The 16,589-nt window shown below is 43.5% G+C and overlaps 1 protein-coding gene across 5 annotated transcripts in view; it reads right to left on the bottom strand.

The window, feature by feature from the left end:
- Positions 1–16,589, bottom strand: part of LanA (laminin subunit alpha) — a 550,694-nt gene that overhangs the window by 281,931 nt on the left and 252,174 nt on the right. The gene's annotated exons all lie outside the window — the stretch shown is intronic.

Below are 16,589 nucleotides of genomic sequence, written 5' to 3'. Positions count from 1 at the left end.
AACTGGACATGACAGGGCAGATCTCATAGAATCCTCCAAAATACTAAACAATTTGGACGATATAGATCCTGACACTTTCTTGAAAAGATCAGATGTAACACGAACAAGGTGTAACACATTCAAACTCAACAAGCTACAATGTAGGACAGAAAACAGGAGATGCTTTTTCACCCATAGGGTTGTATACCCATGGAACTGCCTTCCCGCAGAAGCCGTAAATGCCAAGACTCTGCTGGGTTTTAAAAACAAATAGAAAAGATTACTGATTGTGTTACTGGAATTAACTGTCAAATTTATATAAAAATGCTTAGGCTAGATTCATCCTAACCCTTGCACATAAGTCTCCAGAATTTCTTTACTGAAGGTCAACATTGTATAGAATGGATAACTAAAACTGGAACTGAACTCAGAATGTATCAGATTAATAATTTATACCAAGTGAGACAACAATGGCACTTTCTTGCACCGTGGGAGATTAACCCTTACCAATTTTAAGCCCTCCCTTTCCACCCTAGAAGCAAATTAAATATTAGCCCAAGCATCATCTTGAGGCAAAGCTCAACGCCTTAAACCATACTGCCATGCAAACCAGATATCAGTGAACACAATGCTGTTCAAGATGTTCACAGTGCAAGCCACAGCACACTACTGCTATTGTTTGGTCCATCTAAGAATCTTGTAATGACTTCTCATGTTCCTTTACAAAATAAACTTGTGGAAAATTATTCATTTACAGGATTTAGTGACCAGGATTTTGATAGTAGCAGCATTGTGGTGAGAATTAGCAATGTGCGTAGTATGGTGGGAGGAGTTATCTTGATGAAGGGTGAGAAAGGTGGAGTCTTCATCTGACTCTGTGTGGTGGCCAATGTCATTGTCTGGACTCACCATACTAGATTAGTGGTTCATTATAGTGAACACAAATGTAGATACTTATATATAATGTGTGCATAGAGTGTAATAACAGCACAAACAGTATTGTGGGAGGAGCCATTTTGATGAGTGAGGTACCGTCGTATGCTAGCAGCTGTGTGATTTGTCACGCAGTGTATGGTGGCCACTATGCTGTTTGGACACCATACCAGCTTAGTTGTACAGTTATGGTGAAAAAAATATGTACTTATATATAATGTGTATATATAGTGTAATAACAGCACAAACAATATGGTGGTTGGAGAAATATTGGCGAGTGGGGTAGTGTCAGCTGCTGGCTGTTGTGTTGGTGGCCAGAATGTTGTTTTGAAGCACCATACCAGCTTAGTGGTTTGTTATGATAAACAAAACATGCAGATACTTATATATACCGTGTTTATATAGTGTATAACAGCAAAAAAAATTTGTTTTGTTTTATGAACATAATAATTGAATTATTAATATGCTCACCATATTCTTGTGTATAGCAAAAGTTCACACAATTTATTATATAAATACAGTGGTACCTCGCATAACGATTGCCCCAAAAAATGAATATTTTGGGTAACGAACGGCCCGATCGGCGTCAAATCGCCCCGTATGACGAACGCTGGTTTGAGTAACGTCAACACCACATGGTGGGGTCGCGCTGCTTCTTGCACATTCTTAGACGCCTCCGACGATGCACATAAATTATGTTGTTCTTGTTTAAAGATGCTAATGATGCTGGGATATAAAAGGGTCCCTGCTGAGATGTTGCAAAGCATTGACGTTTTTGTAGGAAAAAAGAAATGAAATGTCTGATATACAACAAATGTCAAAAAGGTTCCTTCAGTGTTCGGCAGGTAGGCTGCTCCATTATAACAATCTTTCTTTGTTTCAAATGTGTTCCATTTGTTTTTGTTTTGTCATTTACGTCTCAATAATGGAGAAGCCTACCTTACATACACTGAATAAACCATTATGACATTTTCCTTTCTTCAAATGTGTTCAATATTTATTTTTCATTTGTCTTATAGCAAAAGGTTCGTTCGGTGGTCGGCAGGTAGGCTGCTCCATGTTTCTTACATACAAAAAACGTAAATAATAAAAAAAATGAAGAATTTTGAAAACCAGTACAAATGTCAAAAAGGTTCGTTCGGTGATCTACAGGTCGGCTGCTCCATGTTTCTTAAAAAAAAAAAAAAAAAAAAAAAAAAAAAAAAAAAAAAAAAAAAAAAATAAAAGAACTATTGAAACAATTTGAAAAATGGACAAATGTCATAAAGGTTTGTTCAGTGTTTGTCGGGTAGGCTGCTCCATTATTGAGACGTAAGTGACAAATACAAAACAAATGGAACGCATTTGAAACAAAGAAAGATTGTCATAATGGAGCAGCCTACCCAACAAACACTGAACGAACTTTTTGCTATAACGAATATGAAAGACAAGGGCTGCTGGGTGGGTTAGTAGTGCGTGAGCAACCATTTGTGGCACACGTGCCTCTGGCTCTCAAACACCTGTCCCACACGGTGTTGAAAGACTGTGCTCAGTCGGTGCAATTCAGACCCTATTGTTTGAAGAACATAAGGGTCATAACATTAGTGAAGCTAGGCGCAATAAGGGTTTAACACAACGGTCGGATGGCAGTGATACAGCACCTATGAGGATGATACAGCGAGCGTATCCAGGTGTAGCTCTGAGCCCCACCCTTGCCATCTCTAATGTATATAGATGATACATAGATGAATCGTTTTCTGCATTCAGTGATGATGCATCTGATACAAGTAGCATAGATGAACAGTGTTAGCGGCTTCAATGGTGGTGGTGTTCATTGATATTTTCAAGAATACCTGAATCTCTTCCTGACTGATGGACACTCTTTGAGGCTAGCTGAATCTCTTCCTGACTGATGGAAGCTCTTTGAGGCTAGCTGAATCTCTTCCTGTGTGGGACCTTACAAAGCGGTCTTTTCAAGACTACCTTACAAATTGAGCTTTTCCTATAATCGTTTCAATACTACTTTATGCTTTACAAGCTTGGCTACATACCACCTACAAGTACTAAAGCCAAGGGTGCACGCGAGTGCGCTATTTGCAAGCACACAGAACGATGAAACAGGAAACGAAAATCTATCTGTAGCTGGTGCAAGGAGAGCAAAGTCGCGCTGTGTACCATGGACTACTTTGTTGACTATTATGCATCCTTTAAAGTACAGAGTGTGTAATACAGTGTGTTACTGTGTAAATAGTATGTGAAACTGTACATATTGTAATTTTAGTGAATTTTTACCACGTAATATTGACAATAAACATTTATTGTGGACACATTACTGACACATGTATCACAGTTTCATGGAAAATTATGAACATTCTACTGTATACATATTGTAAAGGTCACAAATATGCATCATATACGATAAAAGAAACAAATAAAACGGCATTGGAAATGCATAGAAAAAATATTTGAAAATATATTTGTGGCAACACGCGATGCTTGAATGGCCTGCGCGACCGTTTCTGGGAGCTTCACACACGGGTGACCAGCCCCTGATGTCACAGCGCACCTTGTCCACGCCCTCACAGCCAAAGTAAGTGGAATTTGGTAATTATTTTTACATAGACATGTTCAGGGACGGTAATTTATCATTTTACAAAGAAAAATTATATTTTGGGGAACATTTGATGTCATGCACACTGGGGAAATTTCACAATAAACACAGTGCATCACACTGGTTACATGGGGGACACTCGTTTTGTATGACGTCCGTTTCACATGACGAACATGGAACGGATTAAATTCGTTATGCGAGGTACCACTGTATATCACACTACACACCATTGAATAATATTACTGCAAAAAAAAAAAAAAACTGAAAAAACCAGCGCTGAATGTAATGAAATGCCATTTTCTTGGTGAGCCCCGGAGGCTCCCTGGAGCTTATCAAGCTAATGTATGTTATATTAGACCGGGACATTAGCTAAGGAGTTCAGACCTACCAGGGACCAGCACCAAAACCTGGCCCCTTCAGAGAGGTTTCAGGTAGCAAAGCCCTGGAAAACCCCTTGAGGTTGGGGTTTTCCTTATCTGCCATCGACCAGGGTTAGGCACCCAGAAAGGTAGGCATAACAAAACAAACCCCACATCATAAAAAAACTAAAACAAAAAAACGAACAGAAAGGTTGAAACTCCCTACAATCCCAAGCAAACAAGCAAGCAAGCAAACATCACACTTTACTGCCGCCCTGATCGTCCTCGCAGCCCTCACCGCCCTAAGAGGGGGAGGGGGCGCCCCAGACCTACCGCGCCGGCTGACTAGCTTCAGTTCGGAAGCTAAGCTTCAGCCAACGCGAAAAACCGCCGACCGGTGGGAGGGAGGTTTGTAAGGGAACCTCCGGGGCTCACCCAGAAAATGGCGTTTTATTACATTCAATGCTGGTTTTCTTTGGGGAGCCCCTACGGCTCCCTGGAGCTTCATACCCAAAGAGATGGAAAAGAAAGGGCTAACCCGGGAGGCGGCCACCACAGACTCCACAACGCGAAGCCGAGACAACAGGCTGCAACCTGCGACCCAAGGCAACAAGAACGCACAGGAGCAGACGCGCATAAAGAATGGGTGGCTAAGAACCTGTGCGACCCTCAAATCCCTGCGCCCGAAATGAGCCCTAGGCGTCACCAACACAGCAGCAAAAACTGCAAACGTCCGAACAGCACGGGCGCAAGGACAGACCGCAGGCTGGAAGACTGAAAAACTCTGCGGACGACCTGGGAAACCCAAGCCCTGAAACAAGGAACAAGGGGAACCGGATCAACCCAAAGAGGATCCCCGGACACGGTACGCTGGTAATGGCAAAAAACGCAACCGGACAACGCAGGACGCACCCCCGGGCAAACCAATCAAGCATCTTACCCAAGAACCCCTCCGGAAAGCAGCCATCTCGACCGTTGGCAGGACAGAGAAAGGCTGCAAACGTACAAACCTACCACCAGTATCAAAGAGCAGAAACCTGAACCGAAGGGGCTACCACAAACTGAGGAGAAGATAAGAAGGCACCAGGACGGCTCAGGCGACGCATGAGCAGGCCAGAAGTGAAACAAAACACGAGAAAGCGTACGAAACGGGGCAGATGTGACGTCCACCCCGAACGCAAGCCGGAGCGGCTCCGCCAGCGCCGCACAAAATGAGGCGACAGTAGGAAACATCAAATAACTGTAGTCCTGAAAACCCAAGAAAGGACAAGACAACCCGATGTGAAAAAGAAGACAACCTACGAAGAGCAAGAAAATAGTGCATAGAAACACCAGGAACTTTATACTGTTGCCGAGACAAAGCTCGCAGGTGGGAGACCGTCAACAAAGCCACCTGATCACCGCAGAGATGGTGATACCTGCGTCAAAATGCCAGACGCAAAGAGCCGAGGAGAAGGCCTGAAACAGTCACGTACAGGACCGGTCCGACCTGCTGAAAGAGGCGGAGCTGCGGGAAAACGCCTCGGGAAAACGCCCCGAGTTTGGACACCTATCAAGCAGCGTCTGATAATAAAGCTGGGCCAGCCAGCAAGGGACCATAAGGACAACTCTCGTGGGAATGGGCTCCAACCGAGCCAGAACCCGAAGCAACAGCTGGACCGGGAGAAGAGGAACAGGTACCCCTACCTCGAACAGTCCTGCCGAAAAGCATCCACCGTGAACGCCTCGCAGGCGGGTAAGGGCGCCACGTAAAATGGGCGACTCCTAGACCACGCCAACTCGAAGACATCCATGGCCAGGGGTCCATACATCCGGCAGAACCAACAAAACGAGACGACGTCGATTAGGCCATGAAGAGTCAAACTCGAAAGAAGAAGAAGGATCCATTACCGAGGCGTAATCGGGGTCTCACAAGAGGTAAGCCACAAGTGCTTCCTACATCACCTTTGATGTGATGCCGGAAGCCGAAAACTTCTGGAAGGTGGGAATCGAAGAACCCAAAGGAACCCGGAACCGAACCCAGGGAGGATTCGCACACATATCAGACTCATACAGGGAGGGAGGATAGGAAAACCCCTCCCCATGTAGCAACAAGCCCTGCGCCGAGGGTACCAACATCCAAGCGGGGTCAAACGGGGCCTAAGCCTCCCAAGTCAACTCCTCCCCAGCAAGGGAACCTCCATGTCAGGACCCGGGGCCGAGCAGTCCTCCAAACCCTCTGCCTCTGTAGAAAAAGCAAAGTCCACTGGAAAAGCCGAGATGAAGGGGGCCCGCTGGCACAGCCCAAGGGCTCCAGCAGGAGGAACCCTGCCCCAACTCCGAAACCCTCAGACGTTTGGGAACCGGGAGCAGGAGGGGGGGGGGAAGCAGGATGAACCGACAGCAGGGGGAAGGACTAGGGGATGCAGATGAAACCAAAGTCGAGGCGATTAACACCCCCAAGTCGAGTCCCTATAACCAAAGCGACGCAGCTGCAGGGCATCCGGAAAGGCAAGCAACCTTGCGCGTTGCAGCAACGTAAACCGTGCATGCAACGCCGAAGCTACTTGCACCCGAATATCAATCTCATAGGACTGAGTGAATTGCAGTACAAACAAGGAACACCACTCGCAGGACTCCGGGTCAAAGGTGTCATTAACCCAACAAGCAGCATGGCGGAGGCAAAGACGGTGAATGTCACACTGAGTCAAGGGGACAGAGCAACCTTCAAACTCGCACAAAGCGAGGTGGGACTCTGAGGTCTCTTCCATCGGATCACTGAACCCCAAAGGGGGTTTTCCAGGGCCCTTAGCCTGACCGTTAAGGGAAGCCCAGGTGAGGTACTACTAACCGGTTATCCCAGAGCTACCAAGCAAACAAACTAAACGCTGAACCCCTGTGGCATGTGCAAGCACGGGGGACCTAGTGGAGGGCCACCAAAAACCTACAAGTGGTCCTACTGCCAAACCAGGCAGACCTCTGCCAGGCAAAACAAAACTAAAACAAAAGAAAAACCCGGCAAAAGCACATCTCCAGGTGAACAGAACTGGTCGCGATGTGTATATCAGACAGCTGCACAGTACCTCGCATCCCAGCCAGTGACGAAACTACCTCCTACCCAAGGGTAAACAGGAGTAAGAGCCACCCCAGCTGAACCCCAAGGGCGGGCAATCACCGAGCAACGACAGAACCACATGGAGGTAGTTCCAGAACTGCTCAGAGAAGATAACCCTAAAGCCGCAAGGACAGTACTTACAGGGCACCTAGGGAAGGTGGCCCCAGGTGCATGCAGTCCCAGTACTCTTGTGTTACTCCTGGCTTGCATAATACTGAAATTGAACACCACCACCAGACTGCAGCACTGCTCAAAGGATGGAGCCAGAGTCAATCAACCGTTCACCCTCACAACAGCCTGTGAACAGAGTTGCTGGTGTGGAGGTCTGCAACCCCCCCCCCCCCCCATCCCCCTCCTTGAGAAGGGGGGGTTGCATAGTCCGATGTGTGGCGTTTGTGGTGACGTCATACTTGTTTCCTTGGTTTTGATTGGGGAGTTCTGTTTGCTAGTTTGGCTTTTGGTTTGCAAAATTTTTGACCAGCAGTAGTTTGTTTTTTACCTTTCTGGGTGCCTGACCTGGTAGATGGCAGACAAAGACTGCTTCCAATTACAGGGTGGTGTTTTTTGGCCATTGCTCCTTGTGCCTCTCTTGAGGGGGCCAGGTTCTGGCTCTGGTCCCCGGTAGGCCTAGAACTCCTTCGACTGACTGTTGCTACGGTCTAATATATACACATCAGCCCGGTATAGCTCCGGGGAGGGAAGGGGCTCTCCACAAAAAACATTGGGAGCAAACCCATACACTATCCTGAAGTGAGAGTAATTGAGAAGAGTTAGCTCTTAAAGGAGGAAAATTGAACCCCACAGAGAAGATAGGGTGGGGTAAGGAAGAAGCCAGTTGGCTACCAAGGGAAGAGAATCCTGACACACAACCAGAGCAAAATGGAAATGGAGGACACACACAAAGTAGGTGGCACAAAATACAAATGGGAAGCAGGAAATTGAACAAAAGTAAAGAAATGGCCAAATGATGATGAATGAATTGCTCCAAGCCAACACCACTTTGCCTTAAGTGTAGAACTTTATGTGGGCCCTACAGAGTGGTGTGACTTTAGCTGCATGCCAAAATGATTTAATGAGGTGCTTGGCTGGTAGAGACACTGAGTGACCTGGGCTGCAATTTGCTGTGTTGTTTATCCCATACCAATGACTGACTGCTTTGTTCTTTTTCAGGTCTACTAATTTCCTGTCCAACAGTTGCTCGTTTTGATGTGCTTATACTTTGGGGTAAGGGTTTTCTTAAGTTTTAGTTGATTTTGGGATCCCCAAGCTCCCCTTTGCTTCATAGAAAGTGACAGGATTCAGGTGTTAGCTTTCAGTAGGCTCAGGTAGGCTTCAAAGGCCTAGTACAATTCCTTAGGACTTGGCAGTCCCAGTGCAATAACTTGTAGAGCTACCAAAATAGACTCTCAAAGAAAAAATGTATTTCTATCTCACCTACACCATACTCGGACCACTCGAGGTATGCCTCTCCATATCCCTCTCCAGCAATGCGTTCTCTTTTCTTCCCAAATCTTCCATGCCGTGAACTCAGAGGAGGTGGATATGTGATGGGATGTTTGTCTTGGCCTTGGTGTTGGAAATGTCTGCTCAGCGTTGTGTAGTGAGTGAGACCAATTGATGACTCAATCATAGGGGGAACTGATGGTACTGGAGGAACAATAGTCCTCTCATAGTGATGACTTAGTTCTTCTTGCTTTCTGTAATTAACTTGTGCAGAGCTAGAGTGCCTTTGGCCCTCTGAGTTTCCATACTGCTCAGTGTTTTCATATCTCCAAGTGGTTCTATCACTTCCAGGATATTGTGTAGTTAAAGATGAGACTAAAGCACTCTGATTTATTGACTGAAGTGCACTTCCATACTGACTTCTGTATGTATCCAAAGGTCTGTATGAATCATATCGTGAAGAAGAGGAGGTAGATGTCCTGGAGTGTGGATGTCTTGCTGATCCAGGCCCCGTGTTGGAATTTGGGTAAGATTGATACTTGGTCCTGGAAGTGCCATATGTTATTCCTTGACATTGACACACAACTATGCCAAACATTAGTACTACTAGAGGACGACACAACATGGTCACTGCTCCTCTGCAGCAAGTAAAGCACTGAGCACATAGCCAATATACACCTCTCACCAATGAGTCACTCATCATAAAACCAAGACCATTTAATAATTTTTAGTAACAATTATTATGGTTAATAAATATTCAAAACAAAACAAGAGGTCTATATCAATATATATTAGTTTGTTATATAATCATCAAATACTGTAACTACTGTAAATTAAATAAGGATAAATCAATTTAGAATACAGTATCAATAATAATATCTGGCACTCCACAGGAGCCCTCCTGGCACATCCCCAACACTTCACTCTGCCACTGCTAAAAATATATTAAAAGCAATATTTTTAATTTTTCAAGAAATACTAGTTACTCAATGTAAACAAAATTTATTTTTAAGAATCAAATTACATCATATTAGGACTGCAAATAAATGCTGTAGATTAAACAATGACACGCATGAAATAACACTGATAAAGATGTAGTGTAAAACAAGAAATAAAGACAGCTACCAAGGAGAGAGGTTGGTATGGTGGACGTGTAAAGATAAGCAGCAGCAGCACACCAACAAAGACATGCACATGCAAGAGAAATAGGTGAAAGAGGACTACAACTGAACAAAATTATAGGAGGCTCATGATATGAGAGATTAGAATAATGAGTGACACAGGGGGAATAGTAATGAGTGGCACAGGTGGGAGTTATGAGTGACACAGATGAAAGTAATGAGTGATGACACAGGGGAGAGTAATGAGTGACATAGGGGAGAGAAATGAGTGACATAGGTGAGAGTAGTGAGTGACACAGCTGAGAAATGAGTGACATGGGGGAGAGTAACGAGTAACACAGGTGAGAGTAATGAATAACAGGTGAGAGTAATGAGTGAGAATGGTGAAAGTAATGAGTGACAGGGGAGAGTAATGAGTGACACGGGGGAGAGTAATGAGTAACACAGGTGAGAGTAATGAGTGACAAAGGTGAAAGTAATGAGTGACAGGGGAGAGTAATGAGTGACAAAGGTGAGAGTAATGAGTAACACAGGTGTGAGTAATGAATGACAAAGGTGAGAGTAATGAAACAAAGATGAGAGTAATGAGTAACAAAGGTGAGAGTAATGAGTGTCATAGGTGTGAATAATGAGTGACACAGGTGAGAGTAATGAGTGACAAGAGAGAGTAATGAGTGACACAGGTGAGAGTAATGAGTGACACAGGTGAGAGTAATGAGTGACACAAGAGAGAGTAATGAGTGACACAAGAGAGAGTAATGAGTGACACAGGTGAGAGTAATGAGTGACATAGGTGAGAGTAATGAGTGACACAGGTGAGAATAATGAGTATCAGTGGTGAGTAATGAGTGACACAGGTGAGAGTAATGAGGACACAGGTGAGAGTAATGAGAGAGACAGGTGAGAGTAATGAGAGAGACAGGTGAGAGTAATGAGAGAGACAGGTGAGAGTAATGAGAGAGACAGGTGAGAGTAATGAGAGAGACAGGTGAGAGTAATGAGAGACACAGGTGAGAGTAATGAGAGACACAGGTGAGAGTAATGAGAGACACAGGTGAGAGTAATGAGAGACACAGGTGAGAGTAATGAGAGACACAGGTGAGAGTAATGAGAGACACAGGTGAGAATAATACAGAAGCTAGAGCTCTGCTTATGGAGCTTGTGATGTTGAGAAGATTTTACAGTATAACACAAAACTATTACTGTATTAAGTTGAATACGCAAAGCAACAATATGTGAAGAAATAATACGCAGAGAAAACGTACTCGGAAAAACAATAAGTGGAGAACCAATTCGCGGAGAAACAATAAGCAGAGAATCAATATGTGAAGAAATAATACGTGGAGAAACAGTATATGGAGAAACAATATGCGGAGAAACAATATACAGTGAAACAATACGCGGAAAAAGAATACGCCAAGAAACAATATGCAGAGAAACAATATACGGAGAAACAATATGCAAAGAAATAATACGTGGAGAAACAATACGTAGAGAAACAATACGTAGAGAAACAATACATGGAGAAACAATACGCAGAGAAATAATACGCGGAAAAAGAATACGCCAAGAAACAATATGCAGAGAAACAATATACGGAGAAACAATATGCAAAGAAATAATACGTGGAGAAACAATACGTAGAGAAACAATACGTAGAGAAACAATACATGGAGAAACAATATGCAGAGAAACAATACGGAGAGAAAACATATCTGGAGAAACAATACGCAGAGTAACAATATGAAGAGAAACAATATAGAGAGAAACAATGCATGGAGAAACAATACGTTGAGAAACAATGCACGGAGAAACAATACTGTACACAGAGAAACAATACACGGAGAAACAATAGGTAGAAAAACAATAAGCGGGGAAATATTATGCAGAGAAACAATATGTGGAGAAACAATGCAAGGGGAAACAATACGCAGAGAAACAATACCCGGAGAAACAATACACAGAGAAACAATACGCAGAGAAACAATACCCGGAGAAACAATACGTAGAGAAACAATACGCAGAGAAACAATACCCGGAGAAACAATACGCAGAGAAACAATACGCAGAGAAACAATACCCGGAGAAACAATACGCAGAGAAACAATACCCGGAGAAACAATACGTAGAGAAACAATACGCAGAGAAACAATACGCAGAGAAACAATACCCGGAGAAACAATACGCAGAGAAACAATACCTGGAGAAACAATACGCAGAGAAACAATACCCGGAGAAACAATACGCAGAGAAACAATACGCAGAGAAACAATACGCAGAGAAACAATACGCAGAGAAACAATATGCAGAGTAACAATACGCAGAGAAACAATACGCAGAGAAACAATACCCAGAGAAACATTACCCGGAGAAACAATATGCAGAGAAACAATACGCAGAGAAACAATACGCAGAGTAACAATATGCAGAGAAACAATACGCAGAGAAACAATACCCGGAGAAACAATACGCAGAGAAACAATACCCGGAGAAACAATACGCAGAGTAACAATACGCAGAGAAACAATACCCGGAGAAACAATACGCAGAGAAACAATACCCGGAGAAACAATACGCAGAGAAACAATACCCGGAGAAACAATACCCAGAGAAACAATACGCAGAGAAACAATATGCAGAGTAACAATACACAGAGTAACAATACGCAGAGAAACAATACCCAGAGAAACAATACGCAGAGTAACAATACGCAGAGAAACAATACCCAGAGAAACAATGCGCAGAGAAACAATACCCGGAGAAACAATACGCAGAGAAACAATATGCAGAGAAACAATACGCAGAGTAACAATACGCAGAGAAACTAAATGAAGAGAAACAATACGAGACTTAAATGTAGTGATGGTAGTAGCGGTGTTTGCTGCCCTGGAGGGAAGTCTGGCAACCAGCCAGTCTCACTTACCTATAAATACCCACTACCACATTTCCTCTTTCCCTCTGCCATGCAAGTTTAAATTATTATTATTATTATTATTAATTATTATTATTATTATTATTATTATTATTATTATTATTATTATTATTATTATTATTTTATTATTATTATTATATTATTATTATTATTATTATTATTATATTATTATTATTATTACATTATTATTATTATTATGTGGTATTTTTAATAGTGCTCTAAAAATTTGGGTGCAATACAGGTATTTTTAATCAGCGTGAAAATTATGAAAATTATTTCATTAAGGTTGGGGAGGAGGGAGAGAATTGTGGAGATGGAGGAGAAGGAAGGAGATAGGGGAGGAGAGGAAGGAGAGGAAGGAGAGGAAAGAGAGGGGGAGAAGGAAGGATAGAGATAAGGAAGGAGAGAGAGAAGGAATTAGAGAGAGAAGGAATGTGAAAGAGGAGAGGGGGAGAAGGAAGGAGAGAGAGGAGGAGAGGGGGAGAAGGAAGGAGAGAGATAAGGAAGGAGAGAGAGAGAGAGAGAGAGAGAGAGAGAGAGAGAGAGAGAGAGAGAGAGAGAGAGAGAGAGAGAGAGAGAAGGAGAAGGGGAGAAGGAAGGAGAGAGAGAAGGAGGGAGAAGGAAGAAGAGAAGGGGACGAGAGGGAGAAGGAATGAGAGAGAGGGGAGGAGAGGGAGAAGGAAGAAGAGAAGGGGACGAGAGGGAGAAGGAATGAGAGAGAGGGGAGGAGAGGGAGAAGGAATGAGAGAGAGGGGAGGAGAGGGAGAAGAGAGAGAGAAAGAGAGAAAGAGAGAAAGAGAGAAAAAGAGAAAAAGAGAGAAAGAGAGAGAGAGAGAGAGAGAGACAGAGAGAGAGAGAGAGAGAGACAGAGAGAGAGACAGAGAGAGACAGAGAGAGAGACAGAGAGAGAGAGACAGAGACAGAGACAGAGAGAGAGAGAGAGAGAGAGAGAGAGAGAGAGAGAGAGAGAGAGAGAGAGAGAGAAGGAAGGAGAGAGGAGGGGGAGAAGGAAGAAGGAAGGAGAGAGGGGAGGAGAGTGGGAGAAGGAAGGAGAGGGGAAGAAAGAGGTGAGAGAGGATAGGAGAAGGAAACAGATGAAAGAAGGGGAGAGAAAGGGGAATGATAGGGAAGAGGGACAGAGAGAGGGAAGGAAATGAAGAGGAGAAACATGGAGAGGATGTGAGAGAGGGGTAAATTGGGAGAGAGGGTAACAAAGAGGGAGAGGGAGAGAAAGTTGAATAGGGAAAGAGAGATGTGAGAAGAAGAGAGATTTGTACTGCAATTGACTGTACAAATATTCAAAATTTGTACCATTTACTGCACTTGTACTGTATAAACTTTAAATATGTGTACAATATACTAAACTTGTGCTGTATAAACATTAAATATCTGATTACCTATGTGATTACCTAAGTGTAGTTAAAGGATGAGAGCTACTCTCGTGGTGTCCCTTCTTCCCACTACTCTTTGTCGTATAACACTTGGATATTACAGACGGTTTTGGCCTCCACCACCTTCTCACTTAGCTTGTTCCAACCGTCTACAACTCAGTTTGCAAAAGAAAACTTTCTAATATTTTGTTGGCACCTTTGTTTCCTTAGCTTGAATCTGTGTCTTCTTGTTTGTGAAGTTGCTGGTTACGGGAATTCCTATTTGTCAATTTGGTCAATTGCTGTTAGTATTTTGTAAGTGGTGATCATATCACCTTTTTTCTTCTATCTTCTAGTTTCTGCATGTTTAACACCTCTAGTCCCTCCTCATAACTCTTGTTTTTCAGTTCTGGAAGCCATTTTGTAATATGCCATTTTACCTTTACCAGTTTATTTGTGTTTCTTGAGATTTGGGCACCATACAACTGCTGCATATTGTATTCCAATTTTAGCATCACAAAAGTCATGAACAGTCTCTTTAGTATTTCACCATCCATATAATTAAAAGGAAGTCAGAAGTTGGAAAGCGACACATATGCTCCTCTCGCAACTTTTTTATGTGTTCCTCCGGTGACAGCATACTATCCAAAACCAACCCTATGTCTCGTTCTTTACTAGAGTTCTGCAATTCCTTTCCACATAATTTGTAAGTTGTGTGTTGTCTATTTTCTCTGACTCTGCATTCCATAACATTGCATTTATTTGCATTGAATTCCATTTGCCACTTGATGCTCCAAGTACTTATTTTATATATGTGAATTTGAAGAGCATTACAATCGTCTACGTCTCGTATCTTCCCCAGTATCTTAGCATCATTTACAAACATGTTCATATACAGTAATTCTGTATTCCTTCTGGTAGAGCGTTTATGCAGACGATGAACATTACTGGTGCAAGAACTGAACCGCGTGGTACACCACTAGTACCACTCCTCCAGTCAGATACATTGTCTCTGATTACTCACTTTCATCTATCTGTCAGTTAGAAATTTGTTCATCTATGTAAGAAGTCTCCCTGTCACCCCTCCAGCATGTTAGTTTTTAGAACAGCCTCTTGTATGGGACTCTATCAAAAGCCATTTTTTGGTCCAGATAGACACAGTCAACCCAACCACTTCTTTCCTGTAGTATCTCTGTGGCTCTATCATAAAAACTAAGTAGATTTGATACACAGGATCTTCCTGTTCGAAAACCATACTGTCTGTCAATTATTATGTCATAACTCTCTAGGTGTTCAACCCATTTGTCTTTAAATAATTTTTCTAGTGTTCTGACTACCATGCTTGTTAATGATACAGGTCTATAATTAAGAGGTTCCTTTCGACTACCATTTTTATAAATTGTTACTATGTTTGCCTTTTTCCATATATCTGCTAAGATTCCTGTGCACAAGGCTGTCTGGAATATTAATTGGAGTGGAATGCTCAGCACAATTGCACATTCTTGTAGCACCCAAGGTAATTACCTAAGTGAAATTACGTAAGTGTAGTTACAGGATGAGAGCTACGCTCGTGGTGTCCCATCTTCCCAGCACTCTTTGTCATATAACGCTTTGAAACTACTGAGGTGTGTACCATATACTGCACTTGTGCTATATAAACATTCAAAATCTGTACCATATACTGCACTTGTGTTCTATAAACATTAAAAATCTGTACCATTTATTACACTTGTGTTCTATAAACATAAAATATCTATACCATAAGCTGTTCTTGTGTTCTATAAGGATTAATCATCTGTATCTTCTATTGCACTTGTGCTGTGCAAATATTAAAAATTTGTATTTCTGAGGGGAGCCCCTACGGCTCCCTGGAGCTTATCGGGCTAATGTATGTTATATTATACCAGAACATTAGCTAAGGAGTTCAGACCTACCAGGGACCAGTGCCAGAACCTGGCCCCTTCAGAGAGGTTTCAGGGAGCAATGGCCCTAGAAAACCCCCTTGTGGTTGGGGTTTTCCTTATCTGCCATCGACCTGGGTTAGGCACCCAGAAAGGTAGGCATAACAAAACAAACCCCACATGGTAAAAAACTAGAAACAAAAAACCAAACAGAGAGGTAGAAACTCCCAACAATCCCAAGGAAACAAGCAAACATCACACTTTACTGCCGTGCCGATCGTCCGCGCAGCCCTCCCCGTCCCGAGAGGGGGAGGGGGGAGCCCCAGACCTACCGCACCAGCTGCCTAGCTTCAGTTCGTAAGCTAATGTCAACCGGGATAGACGCTTCTCTGGCCTCAGTTTCCTAGGCAGTGTTTGCCTTGTGTGGCGTTCACTGCCATGTGTTGTGTTGTGCGGTGGCTAGGAGTACCTCATCAGTGCCGGGGCTGAATGCGCATAGGGGCTTCCTTCCCCAAGTGCCCTGTGAGTACTGCCCATGCTTGACAGGGTTATCTTCCCTGGGGCACTCGGGAACCATTCCCATATAGGTTCTTGCTGCTTGACATTTGCCTCACCCTTGAGGCCGGCTGGGGCTTGGAGCCCTTGTTTAGCCCTGGGTAGGGACTGGTATTGTGCTGGTTAGGGCGTCAAGGTGTTGCGCGACTTCCCACCTAAGCGGCAACCGGTTCCTGTTGCCTCTGGAGGCAGTGTACTTTTGCGGGGGTTTTCTTTTGTTTTTATTTTTATTTGCCTGGTGGGGGTCTGCCTAGTGTGGCTATAGTTCCACTGGTAGTGTTTGGTGGCCCTCTGCTAGGCCCTGGTGATTGT

The sequence above is a fragment of the Procambarus clarkii genome, chromosome 63 (genome assembly GCF_040958095.1).
Source record: "Procambarus clarkii isolate CNS0578487 chromosome 63, FALCON_Pclarkii_2.0, whole genome shotgun sequence".
In the NCBI taxonomy this organism is placed as follows: Eukaryota; Metazoa; Arthropoda; class Malacostraca; order Decapoda; family Cambaridae; genus Procambarus; species Procambarus clarkii.
This window is presented reverse-complemented; position numbering and strand designations above follow the sequence as displayed.